At 39.5% G+C, this 22,410-nt stretch overlaps 1 protein-coding gene across 5 annotated transcripts in view; it reads left to right on the top strand.

Moving 5' to 3' along the window:
- The window catches only part of LOC110827816 (potassium voltage-gated channel protein Shaw), a 90,660-nt gene that overhangs the window by 29,996 nt on the left and 38,254 nt on the right, over positions 1–22,410 (top strand). For 3 of the 5 annotated variants that reach the window (XM_022059859.2, XM_022059858.2, XM_087358618.1), the window contains exon 2: positions 9,081–9,165. The exons of the other annotated variants lie outside the window; for them this stretch is intronic. The gene's annotated coding sequence lies outside the window, so the exon portion shown is untranslated. The remainder of the gene's footprint in view (positions 1–9,080; positions 9,166–22,410) is intronic. 5 annotated transcript variants of the gene reach the window in all.

Below are 22,410 nucleotides of genomic sequence, written 5' to 3'. Positions count from 1 at the left end.
TTGACCCAGCGGAACAGAATAATAATTAGTATTACACGTAATTGTTGCCCTGTCGTGCTGAATTACATTTTTTGCGAACGACTTTTATACATATTTTTAATTGGCCGTTGCGATGAAGTCGCAAACAGCAACTTCTGTACTTTTATGCCCTGCCAACCTAACCTAACCTAAGCTAAGCTAACCTAACCTAACTGGGAATGACCACTGTTAAATTATTCTTTATTTTGTTTCGGTTTTGTGTGTTGTTGGCACCGTCATAAATAATTTGTACATCCTGTGTAGTGCATGTAACTGTATTTGCACTGTTTGATGTAACCAGCCACGCGTGAGTGGCTTGCAAATTAAGTTTGTGCTTTCACCGCGTTTGTTATTTCAACCTCCATTTTGCTGTAGAGAATTAGACCACGTGTATGATGTAATCAATTATGAAAATGGCTTTAACTATGACAAAATAACTTACCTTACGTACTATTTCTGAAAATTATAACATGATTTTAATAATATTATCATATACCGTGGCAAATAATAATAATAATAATAAGGAAATAGCTGCTGCTTTATTTACCTCAGGGGCAAGGTTTGTCTCGGGTACACAGAAGTAAATACTCTATAAAGTGGTGAATAGATGGAATGATAATAATTCAAAACATTTATTTTGTGTATCACAGCAGATAAATACGATCATAACAAAAATTAAAAAATTACAATATAAAATAAGTAATTAACAGACAAATTAATAAACTTAATAACAGACTGAACTGTGATTGATAGACTTTTCAGTTATTTCGGATTTTAAACACATGGAGCTTCAAGCCAAATCGATACATAAATTACGGCACTGAAGTAATGTAACACAAATTTTATTGTGATATTTTCTTCATAGCAAATATAATTATTTTAAACCATGTCTCGATCTTCTGGAATTTTCTCCGCGTCCAACGTAGATCTTGCCGAACTTTAAGTTTCGCCTTCGTTCGGGGTGGAAATTTTGGTAAGGAAAGCGACACTGAGGCATAACCACGTACTTTGATTTTGCATGATTATTAGGTCCACAGTGCTCCAAATTCATCTGTCATCGCTGCTAACGATATCAAAAGCTGGTCAGTAGGACCCTTTGGAGACGTAATATCAAAGGGCATTGTTCTAACTTACGCATACAACACAGCACGTAAGATATAATGATTTTACGTCCATGGTTCGTTAACCAGAGCCTCGCTTTTGAAGGCGAGACTTGCATTGAGACAGGATCTTACCCCGGTTTATCAAGAAATAGCAGATCTCAGCACGACTCACAGTCGGGCTTCTCAGAGTACAGAAGGTGTAGATAATTCTACGCTTCCAGCAGAGCGTAGACATCCAGCCGAGTCCCACCGAGTGCGTCGTTATCCCACACGCTGTGTACCTGCTGTTCCCTCCAAATCTTGCTATGCGTAATTAGCGAAATTAATTCCCCGCTCACAAAAACAAGAATATTCCTGGGGGCTGGATCAGTAACGCGCGACTCGAATATTTTCTTTCGACGATGTAAAAGGGCAGGTGTCAAGGTTGACGACATCTAGAACTTGGCCGAGTAGTTTTAGATTTGTGTAACGTATCGTAAGAGACAGCGCCCTGAAGATGGAGGTATCATGCTCCTACAAACCGATGGTATACAACCATAAATTTAGATGGCACAACAACCCAGAGGACCGTAATCCCTAAAATTGCTACTGTACCTAAATTCATGAGATAATTCGGTGCAGACAGTGATGGATGTACAGCTTGTCTCATCAAGAACAAAAGTTTATTTTGAATAAAATTTTTCTTGGATATTATCCATCGTCTAGTAAATATAAAACGTAAAACGACGTTTCGGAGATGGGACTCTATCTCCGTCTTCAGGTTCCTACAAAGTTGGGCCCACTAGATAGAGCTAATCCCTATCTCCGGACCTCTTGGATATTATCCATCGTCTAGTAAATATAAAACGTAAAACGACGTTTCGGAGATGGGACTCTATCTCCGTCTTCAGGTTCCTACACAGTTGGGCCCACTAGATAGAGCTAATCCCTATCTCCGGACCTCTTGGATATTATCCATCGTCTAGTAAATATAAAACGTAAAACGACGTTTCGGAGATGGGACTCTATCTCCGTCTTCAGGTTCCTACACAGTTGGGCCCACTAGCTAGAGCTAATCCAACTGAGTAGGAACCTGAAGACGGAGATAGAGCCCCATCTCCGAAACGTCGTTTTACGTTTTATATTTTATTTACTAGACGATGGATAATATCCAAGAAAAATTTTATTCAATTGACTCTTCACCATCGTCAAGAAGTTTTAGATTTGAAAAGTTTATTTTGATGACATTCAAATTGGAGAGTAGAATGAATGAGCTGCTAATAAAATAGATTTGGGAACGGATAGTTGGATGAATGAATAAAATAAATACATTACTGGAGGTATGAATGAATTTCTTGTATGAATGAACTGATATTTGTATGAATATGTGAATTCACGGACATATAAGTGGATGTACGTACCAGTGAATGACTGATTGGAAGAATGTATGGATGGATGAGTGGTTAGATGGAAAGTAAGGTGAATAGACATTTCACGTTGTACATTGAAAGAATTTCTCTTCCGATAGCTAAACTCAGAGTTTCTCATAATAAGATCACTGGATTGAAAAGGTAATCGCAGGAAAAAATATATGCAGTTTGAAATTTTTATACCTCGGTTGAGTCTTCATTATATCCGTCTGCTCCTCAGATCTCAAACTGCGTTTATTCAATTCTTCTCGTCTTCCTGTAGTACTCTGGAACTTGTAATTACGAGACCCACATATCGATTTGTGCTCGAATTACGCTACGCCAAGAAATGGTTTTCAGAATTCTGTAATCGTACGCAGAAGTCATAAGCAGCGGGCTACAAGACTACTTGCTGGGAATCCTCTTAGTTTGGATTCACCCTCTCAGTTCCAGGGTCCAGCTCTTCCGAGGGAGGAGACGGGGGCGAGGGGAAGTTTTGGCTAATTTCCTATTTTTAAATGAGATCCGCAGCTCGCGGTGTTGCGCATTAACATTCAGTCCGTACCGCAAAGAAAACGCAACATTTCACCATTACGAAGATCAACTTGTTAACGCCTTTTAAGGAAATAATCGCTGTTTGCACTGGGAATTATACGAAACACAAATAAAAAATGCAGTGTTACTGATTGTTAAAATAGCTGGTATATATAGTTACCACTGGTTTTTAGGGAATGTTTCATGTCTTCGGTCCCTCTTAGCAAATGCTACCTAGCGGGTAGGAGAATCGATGACGCCCCGAACTTTTACTTGTGGGGTATTCGTTTCGAAATTCGACCAGATTACCTTCAGTCCTGACCTAACACTTCCGCGATTTTCCTTTGCATATTATCACATTAAAATAGCGCTGGTGTCTAGAAAGAAGTGGATGATAACATAACTTTATAGAAGATTTATAGTAAAAAAAATTTATATAGTAGTTTATTTCAAGTTTTCGAATAGCCTCGTAAATTTATGTTTTAAGATTAATAAATATTTTAATCATAAGCATGTGTTAGAAATATAAATGTAAGCATACACTAATGTCCTATATGAGACATATTCTGAACATGATAATATGTAAATTTAACTGTATGATATCTTAATTATTTAATATCTCCCTTTTAATATCCGATATTATTTCCACGATTTATAGCCCCCTAAATTTTGAGGTGTTTACTGATGTAAAACATTCCTGACGCAGAAATATATCCCACTATAAAAATTAGATTTTAGTTAGATGTTTCTGCAGAACAATTCAGCTTCAATTGTGATAAAAATACTCATACAGGCTTAGGTAACCCTGTACATTTTATCATACCAAGCAGGATGGTTCCATAAACTGGGCATAAATTTGTGTCCAACATCTGCTTGGCTACACGAGTATTTTCAGGCTATCGCAATAAAGAATCAACATATACAGAACCATAGAATTCAAATATACATTTGCATTGGCCGTAAACCTAGTGTGCATGAAGCCAAAGTGTAGGATGATCGCGCAGCAAGGAAATACAAGTTAGTGCCTCAGACTGTGTAGAAAATTGCAATTACTTGCCTGTACAAAGCGGGACGCTTAAGTCATGAAGCTTATTATAATTTTGTATAACAAACGCCATCACTGTGATTAAACGCCACGTAATTAACCCTCTGATGCCCATTGGTAAATATATATACAATTTGATTTAAAAGTCAGTTTTTCTGAGTGGGTTTCTTATGATTCTAAGAATAAACAGCGATTATTTCGTCTGAAACGTTAAGCAATTGATTGTCGTTATGAAGAAACCTTGTGTTTTCTTAGAGGTAAGAAATGGGTTTTTGAAAGTTATTTAGAAAAGCTTCGACTTCAAAGAGTTAAACGTATGAAAGGGGTGGATTTGAAGCCACAGGTACCCTGAGACTGAAGTGAACGATTAGCTTAACACTGCGGAATCCTTGTCCTGAGGGAAAGGGTCCACGACACCTTCTGGATATGAGGCCGAGTGCTGACCGTCGTCGACCTGAACACGGTGTTGTCCAGAATCTAAATCCGGCGACAGTTTTATTGTCCAATCGCGGGCTGACTATGCGTTTGGTGTCTTTTCGCTTCGGGACGTCTGTCCGTGTGTGTACAAATCTCCGGAATTCATGTTTGGTGTCAGATTCTCAGTTCTGTGAAGTGAGTAAGTCTTGATCACACGCGTATAAACGTTGTACCTCCTCACTCGAAGCTGTGAACGAATTAGTAAAATAGTTAACATGATTATCACGCACATCCTGTGTTCGGAGTAGCAGTTTGCCCAATTTTCGCCTCGTAGTTGATAAGCGTCATACGAGAGGTTTTAACTGGCCCCCGACGTCATCACGGCTAATCAGTATGCATTGGCAATTTCGGCGCTGGTACGTCTTTCTGTTTCCTAAGTTGTTTAGATACGCGCGACGTCCTCTGTAGACCTGGGACTCTGTTACCTGCTTCCACAGACGCGTTGAGAAATTTTGCGGCGGAATTACATCTTCTGGGGAGAGGAACACGTGGAAATGCGTCTCGTTGAAGGAGCCAAGGATCCAGTCACGCTGTCGCGACGGGAATGAGTAAGAGAATGAGGATTAGGAAAAGGGGAAGAAAGGAGATGTGTAGAAAAATAAATAAAAAAGATTTAGTTAAAGGAAGAATGTGAATTAAAAGACAAAGGAAAAGTGACGCAGAGAAACAGAGGAAAGAAGGAATTAGAGAGCTGATTAATTAATGCGTGCAGATGTTAAACGTAGATCATCCACTCTGAATTACTGAAATCAGCGCCAGCTTCGGTCACGCGTCGTTCGCAGGTCCGCCTGCGGCCGGGCGGCCGGCAACTTCTTCGACACGTCTGTCGTGCTTATAGTCTAAACGAAGTACTGCAGGCGGGAGTCGTTTCGCGAGAATTGCTTTCGGAGCATATTGGTCTGTGCCGGACGGACTCTTGGTCGCTGTTGCCATATCAAGGGGGCATACAGCAGATACGAAAGAAGTCATTATTTAACTTGTTTCGACTTTTGATTCTTGTCCTCTGATGAAAATAATTTTTATATTTCTGAATGGATTTCTGATTGGATGCTTGACCACAGAAAGTATTTCTCTCCGATCGACTTCGTTTTGTAGGGGATTTTGGGGGTCATGCTTTATACAAGAATTTTAATTTGTTTGAACATAGGCTTGTTTCATACGCTGTAATGCATTGTATAATTTTAAGATATAAATTGAAATATATTAACTGGAGTCTTTTGGATTAGACTTTTATTCTGCAGGTCACTGTGAAAATGTAGGATACTGGCTATTAAATTTCAGTACAGAAGGGAACATTTGCGAACACTGCGCCGGAGATAAGGTAGTCATAATGGATGTGTGCTTACGTTGTTAAAACACACACACACACACATAAAGAGAGAGAGAGAGAGAACGTGCGTGCAGATCTGATGTTGCACATTTCAAAAGAAGTACGCACAGTACATTTATGGACGCAGCCGTGGGTTACATATGAGCAAAGCGACGGGAATTTCTTGAAGCTGTAAACATTGCCCTTTTATTTAAACTGAGTAGTCACGGATTATTATCTCTTGAGATATTCTGACAACGCTCCGCGCTTTTCTTATACAAAGAAGTTCGATCTCAATAAGCGAAATAAATGACCTTGTTACACTTAAGAGTTCCAAACAGCAGCAGTAAAATTATGCTTTATGTTATATCCTTCGATACATAAAACAAATGTAAAACTTGATTAATATCTTTTGTTCACATTGACCTCCTGAATACAGTTGTTTAGAATCAAAAATAGCTCGTCTATTGCAGCCAGACGAAACAAAAGCAAAAAAGACTTAAGGTCATTCTCAGTATATTCTTCGCCTAGAGATGACGTACGTAAGGAATAATAACAATAATATATTGGCAGAATCTGCAATTTACGTTGTTAGGTTTGTTATTTCAAGAAAAATGAAATTGTTAGGGCATGTAACACACATTCGTAATAATAAATGCATATTAGTACGAGAATCATCAAAGGTAGAAACGACATGAGAAATTCTTATACGTTAGTATATTATTAAAACGTATACTAAAGAATTCTGTCCAAAACTTGTACTGGATTAAATTAATTACGGTTTTGGAAGTTTTGTGAATGCAGTGGCGAGACTTTGGGTACCATAAATATAAATCGATTCTTGACTAGCTGCATAAATATCAACCGAACCGCATAATGTCCTAAATCCCCGTTTATATTTTCCTCCCTTGCCCAGATATTCTTAGTTCCGCGTCTCTTTTGTCTTCCAGAGAAGAAGATTTGGCTTGTGCAACCGCTCAAATCAAAACTTAAAATTACAACATTGTGTATTTTTTTATTTAGCGTTTTTGGAAGCGGCTTTCGGCTATACGAACGTAACTGCATCGTCTAACATATGTCGATAACCCATTTTAAATCTTCTTATCACACAAGGTCATGTGTCCTTTGTTTTACAGCGGTACACTTCTTTGAATAAACCAAAAATGACGAACGAAGCACAGAATAAGTCAGTGACTCTGCATTGCCCAATGTAAGACGACTTTCAGTTGTTACTTATTTATCACGGGGAACGGGTGGGTCGTAACCCTTTCCCCGGGGGAAATCTGCCACAGGGTACCGACTTCTCTTACCTGCGGCGGCTATAAAATACGTGTCACTTTAGCATCATAATACCCGGAAACTGACTCTCGCCTTGTGAAATTGTAGTTGTTGGGCGACGTGTTCTGTCTGCGACTTCTGAACGAATCGGATGACTGGAAACAAGGTTAAATATGGTAGTGGTGTTGTGGTTAATACGCCTTGTGTTCGCTCTCAGAGACCGGCTGCCCTAATTACATTTCCTTGTGGTTTTCGTGGGTTCTTCTATGCTGTTGGCGGGACAGTGACTCTTCCATAATTTAAAATTACCCTTAGAAGAGAGTGCATACGTAAAGGAGAGAAGCAATTATGTTTATTGTGTAATGAGTGTAACAGACGGTAAACTTCACCTAATTGCTTGTTGTCCCTTATCATACTTCACATAAAGAAAACAGAAATTTAAGTAACACTGAAATTCATAAGATAAACTGTCCTTAAATAATGAATTTTGTTGTCGTTATAAGCTGTTCTCGTTGATTAGCGTTCGCTTGTATTTTGCCATTGAACCGCGTAGTGATCGCTGTATGCATTCGACAGATTTCCAAGAAATTAAAAAAAAAAGTTTACATAGTCCGCTTTTGCAGTACTCCGGCTGTTGTCGCGTAGGTGCAAGAGCGGGTGTGGACTCCGGATTAAATGAAATACTTTGTGTTCAGACCCTAGTTCACACTTGTCAGGTTGTTTGGAATTCAGTAGCTTCAATTCAACTTGCTGTTCAGAAGGCGAACATTTTCCTTGATGTCATCGAATGAGAAAGGCCATTTCGTGCTGGTGGCTGCGTCACTGTTGCCTTATTAGCCCTTCAGATCCGACACGCGTCTGAATAATAGTTAAGATTCCAGCCCGTACCGCAAAGAAAACACCACACTTCACCATTACTGAGATAAACTGGTTAACGCTGTTTAAGGGAATAATCGCTGTTTACAGTGAGAATCATAGTTCGTCTAAATTACATTTAAGAATTCAGTCCGTACCGCGAAGAAAACACAACACTTCACCATTACAAAGATCAACTGGTTAACGCTGTTTAAGGAAATAATCGCTGTTTACAGTGAGAATCATAGTTCGTCTAAATTACATTTAAGAATTCAGTCCGTACCGCGAAGAAAACACCACACTTCACCATTACAAAGATCAACTGGTTAACGCTGTTTAAGGAAATAATCGCTGTTTACATTGAGAATCATAGTTCGTCTAAATTACATTTAAGAATTCAGTCCGTACCGCGAAGAAAACACCACACTTCACCATTACAAAGATCAGCTGGTTAACGCTGTTTAAGGGAATAATCGCTGTTTAAAATGAGAATCGTACGAAACACATAAATACAAAATGTATAATTATTGATTGTTGAATCAGGTGGTACGTATAGTTACCACTGTACTTCGAAAGGTTAAGTGAATTATAAACTTTGCTGGAAGAAACAAGAAAGGATTATCTAATTGTGTGAGGAGGGGAATGAGGAAAAGAAATCACCTAGTGCACTTTTAAAAGGGTTGGCTTCAGGAGACAGAGAAGTAAGACAAATTATTGGGTTCGGTCGAAATCAGAGTACACAAAGCACTTACTTGGCTCAGGGAAGCAATATCATTGCGATTAGGACTTTTAAATCAGCTGAGTTGTCTTGGTAGAATGTTCAGTGAATGATAAATTTGGAAGAATGCCGAATGAAACTGTCGTGGCCTCATTTAAGGTCTGCTTCTAGGGACTGAGGAAAATCGCGAAGAATTTCAGTCAGAAAATGCTGCTCTACAGACCGAGATTTGAACCGGGGACCTTCCAAATACATGGAAGGATTCCCCGATCATTTGACTGTGGCACTCAGTTATTTGAATGTTTGTCATGTCTGTGCTAATTTTGGTGAGTAAGGTTATAAATATTTGTTTCAGATTCTTGTGGAATGAGTGATAAGAGGTACAAGGAATACACGACAGGCTAACCAATCTCTTTGGATTTCGTCAGCCGATATAAGAGGTATGTTTGCATTTCGCGAAAATTTTAGGTTATATTTCGCATGATTTTGTATAACTACGTTTTCATATTTGGATATTTATTTCATTTATTTATTATTTAGTGTTCTGTCTGACGACATGTCCATATGAACAGGATCCTTCCATCCTTTTCTCGGACTGGGACCTGTTCATATACGTTCTTGGCAGATGATCCAGAAGTGGTTTGCCATTGCCTTCTTCTGTGTGTGAATGGAGTAATTGTTGGGATGCCACGGAGGAAAACTCCGTGTTGCCTAGACCACGGCCTTGCCCAACACAAGTTATAAATTCGGGCACCGCCGGGAATCGAACCCGAGACCCCCAATTTGGATATTACCTGTAGTTAAGATAAGATGTACTCTTTCATCGTCAGTCACCTTCCGAAACGTCGAATATGTTTATTTCTAGACAGTGGAAAACCTCCAAAATTAAATTATCTTTTAACTGTAATAGATCATTGTAGCATCTATAAGTACTTACAGACTAACTAAAATTCCATGGTGCAGGATATTAATCGAGTAGTTTACAAAATGTTCGGTTAATTAAGATCATTCTTCCCTTTGTGGAGCCTAAATTTTTATATTATTTTGGTACGTTTTTTCGTCTTTGCATACCATACTCATGCAAAGGGAGAGAGAGTGTAATATATATAGGAGTTATTGAGGACCAAGCATTCGGGACTCGGTGACTCTTTATTATTACTATTCCGGAACATTCTTGTGCTGACAATTCCAAAATTATATCGCCACTTTATGCGTTCCGTAGTAACTTGTAGTGGAATCATATACATACCAAGTATCACTGCGTTAACACGTTGATGTAAGACAATTCTGGCCTGGAAAAGTGTACAGTCGATTGAAATTTCTCCATCTTCCTGCATAACGCCACTCGGGTGTCAGCTGCTGCAGAGGTTCGGAAGTAAAGTTGTGAGACGCAATATTAGCTTGCAGGCGTGATTCACAGTGACAGCTGTTAGCAGTTCGTTGCAACAGTGGCTTACAGGTCGACACGCAGAGGAAAGTTGCTTGGAATTCATGTTTCTAGATACAGACTTACATGGATTTTAACATGACATTAATAGGGTTGTTAAATGAAGTGGAACGTAATGACACGTCATGTAACACGCGTTCAGAAGCACAAAAAAATGCTTAAATATTCTCGTCTGAAATTGGTATACGAGGATTAATATTATCAGGCATCGCAGACAAGGATTTTGGTGTTAAGTTGTGAACTGCGTGAATTGAGTCGTGATATTGGTATTACGTGCTCAGGATACGGTCAGAAGGATGGCTTTTGTGAAAACGGTGATGAACCGTTCGATTTCGTGAAAGTGGGGAATTTTTCTGCCGGTCGAATAAATACAGACTTTTTAAGAGGTGATATTGTTGCGTCATATTGTGATGATTATAATTGTTTATTTTAACCGTCTAATCACAATAAAATGTTTTATTAAATATTAAAATATTATTACTATAATTAACATTTAATATTTAAAATATATTAAAATATATATTAAAATGATGCTCTTTCTATCGAAATGTTCGATGCTCTAATTGTAAATCGAACATTTCGATAGAAAGAGCATTATTTTAATATATATTTTAATATATTTTAAATGTTAATTATAGTAATAATTTAATATTTTAATATTTAATAAAAAGATTTTATTGTGATTAGACTTTTTAAGCGAGAGTTGACCGCGGAATTGGGCATGTTGGGCATTTTTAACGTTTGTAGTTAATAAAGTTATAATCGGAATTGGACAAGTACCTTCAAAATAGGAAGAAACGTACGTCATTCTGAACAGGTTCATGATTTAAGTTTGTGTGTCATTATTTCCCTTAATTTTGTTATTATCAGTGAACTATTATCGATTCCAGGTAGACGTTTTTCTCACATGTTTGTCTGCCATGTTTCTCTCTCTCTATCTCTCTCTCTGTGTCAAAGCTGTGCAGACGTATGGGGAAGTGTAGGTTCAATTCCATGCATTCTTAACCTGGGCTGTAGATATAGGAGAGTGGTTATCTTCACGCTTCGGTCGCTTTAACCCCCCGAGGCAAGAACCATGACTTCCGTTGGATAGGAGGCTGGGTAGTTGGCGATCCCTGGTGTAGGTTTGTGGCAACTACACAATGCAAATGCGGAACACACGCGGCTGGTATGAAGTGTTGTGACGATACGGCGTAAAAAATGCGTGTTCCTTGGGGTAATCGAGCTCTTTTTCCTTTGTGTCGGCGAGTGGATATGGGAGTAGAGCTAAGAACGAACTCGATTCAGCTTTTAGGATTAAAAAAGTTTGATTAACTTAAATTTTTATGTTCCAACTATATTCCTCTATGAACACCACCCATTCCTCAATTTTACCTCGTGAATATATCCCCTACCCATGAGTTCTATCGATTACCTCTCGATTTCCATAGCAACCCGGTTTAGAAGGCGAAACAATTGAAAAGCGCCCGCTGTGAAACCCTTCGTCCAAGGATCCTGTTTTTGTTTTTTTTGCTGAAATTCCATCGTGTCTCTCTTTATATAGCACAAATTAGACGTGTTTACTGTTAGTGTCATCGCCGAGATTCAGAAAATGTATCACTGAACTTGCTTTAAGCTTTGGAGCTTTTTTTTGAGAGAGGAGAAAACTTGTACCATTCACCATATGTCGTGGTTAGTAGTAAATGCTCCCATCTTCGTGTTTATGTGATCTTTGGTTCGACATTTGGCCCTGAGCCCGAATACCGTGGTATTCGCCAGTTCTTCTTAAAAGTTATTTTCAAAATACTGTACCTGTTCTTGCTCTGCAAGGCCTTTGGTCTTCAGTTCCGCCGTAGTTCGCCTTTTCGATTCTGCTGTATCGTAGGATGCAGTTGGGACGTGTCCAAGTTGGTTTGCGTGGTAAGTGGTAGAGGAATGGCAGGCAGCCAGAGGAGAGGAGTAAATAAATAAATGCATAAGGAAAATGAAATGAAAAGTAATGTAAATAAACCATTGCGGGACCCGGTAAATAAATTGTAAAGGAAATTAAACGGCAGGATAAAAGCGAATCGAATACAGGGTGTTATCGAATACAGGATGTTATCGAATACAGGGTGTTATCGAATAGAGAATGTTATCGAATACAGGGTGTTATCGAATAGAGAATGTTATTGAATACAGGGTGTTATCGAATAGAGAATGTTATCGAATACAGAGTGTTATCGAATAGAGAATGTTATCGAATGGAGAATGTTATCGAATACAGGGTGTTATCGTATAGAGAATGTTATTGAATACAGGGTGTTATCGAATAGAGAATGTTATCGAATAGAGAATGTTATCGAATAGAGAATGTTATTGAATACAGGGTGTTATTGAATAGAGAATGTTATCGAATACAGGGTGTTATCGAATATAGAATGTTATCGAATGGAGAATGTTATCGAATACAGGGTGTTATCGAATACAGAGTGTTATCGAATACAGGATGTTATCGAATAGAGAATGTTATAGAATACAGGTGTTATCGAATACAGAGTGTTATCGAATACAGAGTGTTATCGAATACAGGGTGTTATGTGAGGAGAATAGGAAGCAAAATGGAAGTGAATAAAAATGGAGAAGGAAAGGAATGGGTGAGCGAGGAAGGGACTGTGGTGAATAAATAGCGAGATAATAAAATGAAAGCAGAAGTTAATAAAGAAAAATTGACAAGGATAAGTAGAATCTGATTCGAAAGAAAGAGACATTGAGAAATAAGCGAAGAGGCCTCTGTCTCAATTGTGTCTAGTTTGATATTCAGACTGTGGCCGGGATGTTAGAGACCAGTGATGCACACAAAATTTTGATCGGGAAACTTCTTGGGGAATAAACCCACTTTTAAAACCGAGGAGATGTGAAGTCGATTAAATTTGCCGGGGGTCGTGCTCAGTGGTAGGTTTTCGTATCAGCGGTGTTGAAACTTTCGGTTCTGCTAGTTAAACATGTATAGGCTTAAATTCAGGGCAAAACTCTGTATTCTAAGTACGAAAACAAAGACGTCACAGGAGCGGCTTTAGGCTACCAAGTTTGCGAACAACTCAACTGACGCACTAGTGTATAAGGTTGTGAGGCGTGTGGTGTATTGGCCTGGTTTCGAACGCCACCACAGTATGGCGTCTTTATAAGCAGAGTTTGTGTTTACGTTGCCATGGTGATTCCCATGTGAGCTGGTAGAACAAGTTGTGGTGTGTCTAGCCACGCTGTTATTATTAAAGACGCCGACGACATATCACAGAATAACGTAGACGGCTCGTAACTGGTGTAAGTTAATAGTTTGGAAAATAAATTTAGGCTAGATAATAATGGAGGGAGATGATATCGTGGTAGTGTCTGAATTAAGCGAAATTAACAGTTTATATTTATTCGAATTTATGTTTTAATTAATTAACGCTGTTCGTATCTCAGAGTATTTAATGTTAAATGATAAGTTGATAGATGAATAATGAATTGGACGAGACATGGAAGGAAACGGCCACGGTCTAATTTGAAGTACCATCCCGACATTTTGATGGAGTGACTGAGGAAAGCCCTCAGTCAGGATAACCGTGATTTTGAGTGGGATGTTTTTTTGTTGTGTCTTATTGTTTTTGTTGTGTCATTTGTTGTTGTTTTGTTCTGTCTCTGTGTTGATGTATCTCATTGTTTGTTGTGTCTTATTGTTTTTGTTGTGTCATTTGTTGTTGTTGTTTTGTTCTGTCTCTGTGTTGATGTATCTCATTGTTCTGTTGTGTCTCATTGTTCTGTATCTTATTGTAGGTCACTGACACCGGGTATAAACCCATTTGCAGTTAATAATAAATATATATATTAGTTGCAGACTGCTTGCACCCTCCGCGCCCTCCGTACGAACGCGACTTCTGTTCAAGAAATAATTTTTCTTTCGTATCTGGTTTAATAAACCCCACACTTTCATCTCGACTTTGAGGTGGTTTCATTTTCATGGAGCTTCTTTGTTATGGATGCACAAACTTTAGTTTATTTGTTACGAAAGTGCTTTTGAAAAAACTACTCACGTACTTCAGCATATTAATGATCGGTCTTTGTCTTTTAGTATTACCGCGGAGGTGAGTAGAATAACGTGGACATTTTCCTTTCTTTGTATTTTTTTGTCTCGCAATAGAAGAGGGAAGGAAAAGCAAACAGAGAACACAATAACAAAAGAAGAAAGGGAAGAATGTGAGATGGCGAATGAAGGGCGATCGACTAGGGAGATTGATGGATGTGAAGGTATCAGGAGAGCTACATACAGGAACCATCAAGAAGGCAGTTTATTACAAACTTCACTTAGAAGCGCAGATTCGCCTGTTTGACATCAATTTCTATTAAGTGATGGGACGAAATTTGTTTCTAGTACAGCTATCATTTTGACGGAATTATTTTGATACGCGATCCGCTGTAAATCGGACGCGCCTACAAAGTTATATTTGCTCGGACAGCGCGTTGGCATACACCTTCTTTACACTGCAATAACATTAAGAGCAAGTCTCTTCCAAAGCCAACTTAATTTGAGACGTCTTGTCTTTTAGTCGACGTCCTCGGCCAGCTGGTTGAATTTTTTTTTTAGTGTTCTGTCTGACGACAGGTCCATATGAACAGGATCCTTGCATCCTTTTCTCGGACTGGGACCTGTTCATATACGTTCTTGGCAGATGATCCAGAAGTGGTTTGCCATTGCCTTCTTCTGTGTGTGAATGGAGTAATTGTTGGGATGCCACGGAGGAAAACTCCGTGTTGCCTAGACCACGGCCTTGCCCAACACAAGTTATAAATTCGGGCACCGCCGGGAATCGAACCCGAGACCCCCATGATTACAAGGCCCGCGTTCTAACCGCTAGACCACTTCATCTTATTATTATTTAGTGTTCTGTCTGACGACAGGTCCATATGAACAGGATCCTTCCATCCTTTTCTCGGACTGGGACCTGTTCATATACGTTCTTGGCAGATGATCCAGAAGTGGTTTGCCATTGCCTTCTTCTGTGTGTGAATGGAGTAATTGTTGGGATGCCACGGAGAAACCGGGGAAGCCCCCTAGTTGCCTAGACCACGGCCTTGCCCAACACAAGTTATAAATTCGGGCACCGCCGGGAATCGAATTCGAGACCCCCATGATTACAAGGCCCGCGTTCTAACCGCTAGACCACTTCATCTTATTATTATTTAGTGTTCTGTCTGACGACAGGTCCATATGAACAGGATCCTTCCATCCTTTTCTCGGACTGGGACCTGTTCATAGACGTTCTTGGCAGATGATCCAGAAGTGGTTTGCCATTGCCTTCTTCTGTGTGTGAATGGAGTAATTGTTGGGATGCCACGGAGGAAAACTCCGTGTTGCCTAGACCACGGCCTTGCCCAACACAAGTTATAAATTCGGGCACCGCCGGGAATCGAACTCGAGACCCCCAGGATTACAAGGCCAGCGTTCTAACCGCTAGACCACCGTGGCGGTATCTGGTTGAATTACACTCATTTAATATAACAAGCAAAGTAGGTTACAAGCTCAGATGGAAACAGTGGAACATAAACACGCGTAATTGTTCCTACTATAAATATTCCGCCAACGCGAAACGTCGAATGGACACTGACTTAAACGAACGGCAGTAAATCACTTGGGTTCGACGCTCGTTAAGTCTAGGCGAGTGTTGAGCCAACAGATGTAGTTGGCGTCTGCAGCCCTGACGTACACCTCCCTGTGTTTCAGATTTCCACCTGTGACGTCATCCACTCAGGGGGCACAAATACAGAGTTGTGACGCATGTAAATTAGTGTTCCGTTAACGCGAGTTTTTTGTGTATGTCGTAAGGTGTGTGCTCCTACATTTTGGTTAATTAGTTGTTTCACAGTGCAGGGCTGCGAGACTGTAATCTTGAGGCAGTGTCTGAACCACGGTCTTCGTCCCCTTTGCAAGAGACGTTTTCACAATTATTATAAGCCGTGATTTGTTTTGTTGTTTTTGACGCAACATTTATAATTCCGCTCTGTGTTTTGTACGGGTGCGAAACTTGGTCTAACATTCTTCGAGAATAAAGGTATTAATCTTTCTTATGGCACCGAAATAAAATCATGGATTTGCGAAAGCATCAGAAGATAACTCTTAGTTTATTTAGAGACACATTCTCTCACCTGTGCCGTTCGAAAGTCTTCCTGCAGCTAACAACAGAACCCTCGAGATGACGGATTGGAATTAACAGCGACGCTTGGTAGGAAGATAATAGCGGGACTGAGGCAAGTATAAATCAAGGATTATGAGATTGGCGGGGACTGTAGATCGCATGGATGAAGTAAATGAATCCAATAACCAATGGTTTTATTTTTTAACGACGATATTTGAACTCGGCTTCTTCGGAATACGAAGCAGGTGCTCCAGCCTAATCTGATACGTGTGGCCTAGATCATGTGTTGGCACATCGGTGATGGCAGAGACACGACCCACACGTGTTGTATGAATCACGCCCTGCCTGACGCGTGTCCCCCAGGTTAGTGCGGTCGGCGAGAGGCTATGTCCCGGGCCATTAGTCACGTGGTGTCCTGGAGCGGATAATACATACTAATGTTATGAGCAGAGGGGCGAGGAAGAATACAAGCCAGAGATCCAGCGTTCTGTGGACTCTGTTTTGTAGGGCAAAGGGACTAGAGCCTGAATTGATCCCTTGTGTTCAACTGGTAACTCGCTGATGGGTTGTTTAAATAACGATTTTTTAAATTTGTAGTAAAAAGAGGTAAGTGTTTTATACATTACCTCCTACATGAATTTACGTATTATTTTTATTCGGGTTTGGAACTTTTTCCCCCTCTACAAGACATTTATTAAATTGAAATGTGTTTGAATAATTTGTCCGTGTGACAGATACGTTTAAAGATGAATTTCGAAAGATAAATTAAGTTTTCAAATTTGAAAATTACGAACACTTGGCTCATATTATTACTCGCATGCCTATACACACATCTGAACGGACGCATCATTCCAATTGCATCGTTTAAAATCCTTACTCTCAGTAATTACGCAGGACCAAATTATCCGTGTGCTCTATGAGACACGTGGTTTCGATGCTTCATAGCTTTGTGACACCCCTGTAATTTGACTGACATTAATCCTGAAGCACACGAGAAGTGCCAAGGGCGGGCTTCTTTTAATCTCTGCGAAAGTGCGCTGCATGAACCAAATTAAACATAGTCCGTTCTTACACGGAAAAGTCTGCAGGCGTCGTGCCATGTCATTCGTCACCAGGTACACCCAGCAGACAGAACATTTCGACGCAGACAGAAAGCCAAACAAATGCGTGGAGGTGACGACGAGGGAACTTCTAGCGAGGTAAAAAAATATCCAAGCTCGCTTTGTTTCCTTGGGATTTAGTAGTTGACAAATTGTTTATTTAATCTGATCCAAAGGAATATTATAGACTAAGGGCGAGTAAAATTCTGAGGAGATTTCCTCTTTCAGTAGTTGGATATGTCTGTTGTGTCATGGAATTCTCTCAGTAAATTACTTAGCCTTTCAGTTGTTTGCCGGCCAGGAAGTCTGTCTGTTAACCGAAATGTCAATCTCTCAGCCTGTTAGCAAACCAGGAAGTCAGTCAGAATGTTGTATCCAGTGACAGCTTTCAAGAATTCATCTGAATAGTTTTCTTGCTTGCCCTGAAGAAATAGACTGCATTGGAGATTTTACTGATTGTAAACTCGTTAACTGAAATTGACCTTAATAAGTGTGTAATTTAAAGTAAAGTAAAAGTAAAGTAAAGTTTTTCCCCCTATACGCCATGTAGGCGTTTGGGGGGAGTGGAGGTATAGCTCCTCTCTTCCTTGACCTCGGCACTAGATGGGGGTGAGTGGTCAGCATTACGCCCCGGCCGGCTTTACCCCCGGGAAAGGACCCCGGTACCCATTGTAGAGGAGGCTGGGTGGGCCCCAGAGCCGGTCTGGACGCAGAGGCTAGAGGAAAAATCCTATACTGACTGAGCTATCCCGGCTCATAAGTGTGTAATTACTACTATTTTATTAATTGCGTCTAGACAGTACTTTGAAATTATCCTATATTTATGTATGTCTGTCTACAGTCGTACACTTAATTAAAATCGATACCAAGTAAACACGGCAATTCTTACGGGGCGGATGGCGATACAGATCCTAAGTTGAGCCAACGTTGCACGTTCTGATGTAAGAGTTCAAGACCGCATTTACCGCTTACTCAAGTTACAAGCAAGTTAAAGGTCGAGATTTGGTGTCACTCCCCGTCAAAGGAATTTGGCATTTATGTTGAGAAGTTCCCTTAATATCGTTAATTAGTTCAGGCGTATATTTTGTCGATACGTCACGCGGGCTGTCGCTTAGAATGTCCTTAATTTACTTTCATTTGTTCCCCCCCCCCAACGCGCTGGGTTGTGACAGATTTTAATGGTGTCTGTTCATTTTATGTTAAAAGCAGATGAAAGTAGCGACACATACAGGCGATTCTGCGCATGTGCAGTTAAAGCTTTGCTTATACAGGTGTGTGAGAGGAAATATAGCACGCGGGGTAGTGGGGTCTGTTAATTTACTTGGTATTTTGATACAGCCTGAATTATATTATGTGCTGGTTCAGTTGAAAATGATGCTTAATACAAAATAAGTACATAAAATATAAAATAATTTTTTAAAAAAAATTATGAATTTTCATATGACTGAGGAAAACCTAATAAAAATTAAATACCGAACTTCAAGTCGGAGTTTTTTTTCAGAATATGATACAGAAATATGAAAATAAGAGAATAAAATTGTTCTGAGCGTTGTAACAGTGTCCGCGTACTCCGGTTTTGAGAGTGGAGGCCGGACAGAGGATTTAACATGGTATCCCGAGAGAAAATGTCTCCTTCAATTCTGTTACTGGGAGCAGCAGGTGGGGGAAATCCGGTCGCCATTAGGAACACCTGCATAACAGGAATCCCCCAGAGCCAAGGTCTTAAAACTTCACACCGGACAGAAAAAAATAGTGGTTTCTGGAGGAATATTATCGAATTAAGAACTCCATTTGCACTGTAACAATAAATATTTTAGTGTTTTTTTTGCATTTCATTAAATTAGACTATAATGTAGTTTTTTGTATCATAAATGTTCTGGGAACATCTCCAGTTGGTCTCTCCGTCTTTTCCTTTGGCGTCCTAATTCACTTTTCCTTTGGATTTTATATTCGTTTCAGTTATTTTGTCCTCCATTCGTCCTATAGTCAAACCCGTTTTATAATTCGGACGTAATTACGTAAGTGCTGACTGACATCAGTGCCCCGAAACTTACACGCAGTGGAAACAAAACACCATGGTAACCATTTCATAATATCACATGTTTGATGTATTTCAATACGCGGAACGCAGAAGGAAAAGAAAGATATCCCACGTGCCAGTCAACCAGTCGGTGGGGAAACCTTGATGTTATTTGTGGTCGTCATGTCCCTCTGTAAGAGTTTTGCCTCGCAGATAAATAAATATTCGTTTTCACTTCGAAAACTAATTTACCGCGCTGAAGGAATAAACACAACCCTCCTCCTCCCCTGTACAATCAGCTGTAGACGTAAGGGTATTTATTTGTACGAGGAAACAGCTCATATTTGAGCGAACATTAATTTTATTCATGGTAGAAGAAACTTGCGGGGAGACAGAAAGGAAGAAAGATTACAGAATAAGTAAAGACTACACAGAAATTAAAGGTTCAATATAAAATACTGGAGTATTGTTTTAAATAATTGTGCTACAATATTTTTTAAAAAAAATGAATGTTGCAATACGGTATTATTATAATTAACTGTGATTTCTTCAGTTCTCTCTATAATTATTTATCTCTTCTATCTATATATTTTTAATATAATTCTTCGTTCCTTTCTCCTTCATTGGGAACACCCAACGCGAAATCGAACTCTGCTTAGTAGAGACTGAGTGTGACGTCCATGTGCACTTAACAAGTATTCACTTATAATTATTTTGTCCACTCCTGTTTTTGTTGTCCAGTGGCGGATTAGTATCCTACATTTGGTTGTTAGAGAGACCTGTTCCTCGCCTCTCTGTGCCATTTGCAGCAGCAACCACCTAGCGACCTTCAGAAGAAAACTCGAAGACTGGAAACTGAACATCTAGTAAACTGACGTGATGCATATTTCATAGTCTTATAGAATATTCCAAGTACTGGATCCTTTGATCCTCCGTAGGTCCACAATTTTTGTCTCAAGGCCCTTCCTCTGCAAAGTGTTCACGTCGAAACGAACTTCTTGTCCGGAAACTTACCTAAATTCTGTCTTTTAAAGACTTTGAGATGGCTGTCTTCTGGGTTGTAGCGCCGTGTAATCTGGTAGAAATTTACCGACGTTTTAGAGGTCCTTTCTGCCTCCATCGTCACGGCTATGAGTGTAAAGACTTATTTTACAACACTTTACCTTCTGCTCTTAATTATTCTCATGAATTGTGAGTTTTAAAATAATGATTTCTTAGTTTATGAAACAAAGTTTCATCAAATGCACATATTACTTAAGTCCGAGTGTGTATGATTACTTGGGGGGGGGGAAACGTGAAATAAAACGGCCATGATCTATTTAATGTACTATTTCATCGTTTACATAGACTGCCCGAGAACAACCACGAAAAGTCTTAGTCAAGACGGGCGGCTTCTATGCCTAGACTCAAACTCGGGACCTCCCGAATACGAGATTTAAAACCCTTAAAATAGACGGTAGTCAAATTTCTTCCTTCAGACTTTGATGTTTCGTTTCATAAGCAAATGGAGAGTTATATTTTGTATTCCACCTTGTTATTCAGTATTCTGTGAAAAGCAATACCCCGTGAGAATATTTTCCATAATCATTAAATAATTTGACATGTTTCATTATAATGGTTTTATTTTAAGGCAAGAAATGAAGGAGTTTAACAGCTGATAACATCAGGTCTTCAACAGGTTGGACCTTGTGCGTATTTTCGTGGTGTATGGAAAAGGTTTGAAGCATTCAACGAATTCGCTAACTGCAGCCAATTTATTATAAGTTTTCCGGTTCCCTAGGGACCTTTGTGGCTATCCAGGGTTTCTAGAGTCCGTAAGTAGCAGATGTAATTTGCTCCCAAGGGCAGTCCATTACTTTTTCCCCTCACGCGGAAAGAGAAAACGATGTTGGATTTGAAGGAAAATAAATTGGAATGTGGCAAGCAATTTCGTTACGGAATTGCAGGATATTTTACGTTTTATAATGTAGAATCGTCTTCGGATTTTAAAATCTGTTATTTATGCACTGTACTCGTCGGTGTGGGCGAAATGAGGCGATCCCACAAAATTTACGATCTCTCCATTGAATGTCAACCCTTACTTAAAATTATGCCTTGCAGAGATGGGACAAGTGTGTACATGTACAGCGAGAGTATCTCGAGAAAACTTGATAGCACGAAACAAATGAGATGATTTATTGACTCGCCACGATGGAAATTCCGGATCAAACCTGACCCAGCTAACTCATCCTCAGGACACGATATTCCGACTAGAATGTATGAGTTTATTCGCTTTAAGTTTCTAAATATGGATGCAGGGAAAGATACAAATTATTCATTGACATTTATACAAATTAACGCTGTACTTTTACTGATATAAATTTAAAATTACCGATAATTGGCTGATGAAACCGAAATGTTTCTGCACCGTGGCATTTTTGAATCAACGTTTCAAATAAAATTCGCAGATAAATTTATAAATTCATTCGTTTCTACTGTCACATCGAAAGCTAAATGTAACTTTCACGCGGTTTAACCATGTTTATAACTCGCAAAATACTGGCCTCAAATGAAGCTACATTCTGTTTGAAAATCTACCTTTACCCATAATGTCAGGGACAGTATTAAAATGCATTGCTCTCCCTTCCACCTTATACGTTCGCACTGTTCTGTAGTCTTTTTTTTAAAAAATATTTTACACGAAAGTGTTGCTGCCTTCAAGGTGTGATGTCATGACAGATGTCTTGGAAGTCCGCCAATTGGATGCAGACATATTTACATTAATAACATAACACCGTATTTCAGTATTTGTTTGAAATAAAGGACGGCAGATTGGAAACAGTCAGTTTATTTAGAAACTCTGATGGACATAATGGTTTTCTTTTTTGACATCTGAGGTTTTCACGGAGGTGAGGACGATGGTGTTCTGGGTATGGCGCCGTGTAGACCAACGATTCGGAGAAACATACTGTCTCCGTCTTCGGGGCTAAAGTGGCGATGATGGA

Source organism: Zootermopsis nevadensis, unplaced genomic scaffold (genome assembly GCF_977971745.1).
Source record: "Zootermopsis nevadensis isolate Lab colony 2312 unplaced genomic scaffold, Znev_1.0 Znev_ptg000030l, whole genome shotgun sequence".
Classification (NCBI taxonomy): Eukaryota; Metazoa; Arthropoda; class Insecta; order Blattodea; family Termopsidae; genus Zootermopsis; species Zootermopsis nevadensis.
This window is presented reverse-complemented; position numbering and strand designations above follow the sequence as displayed.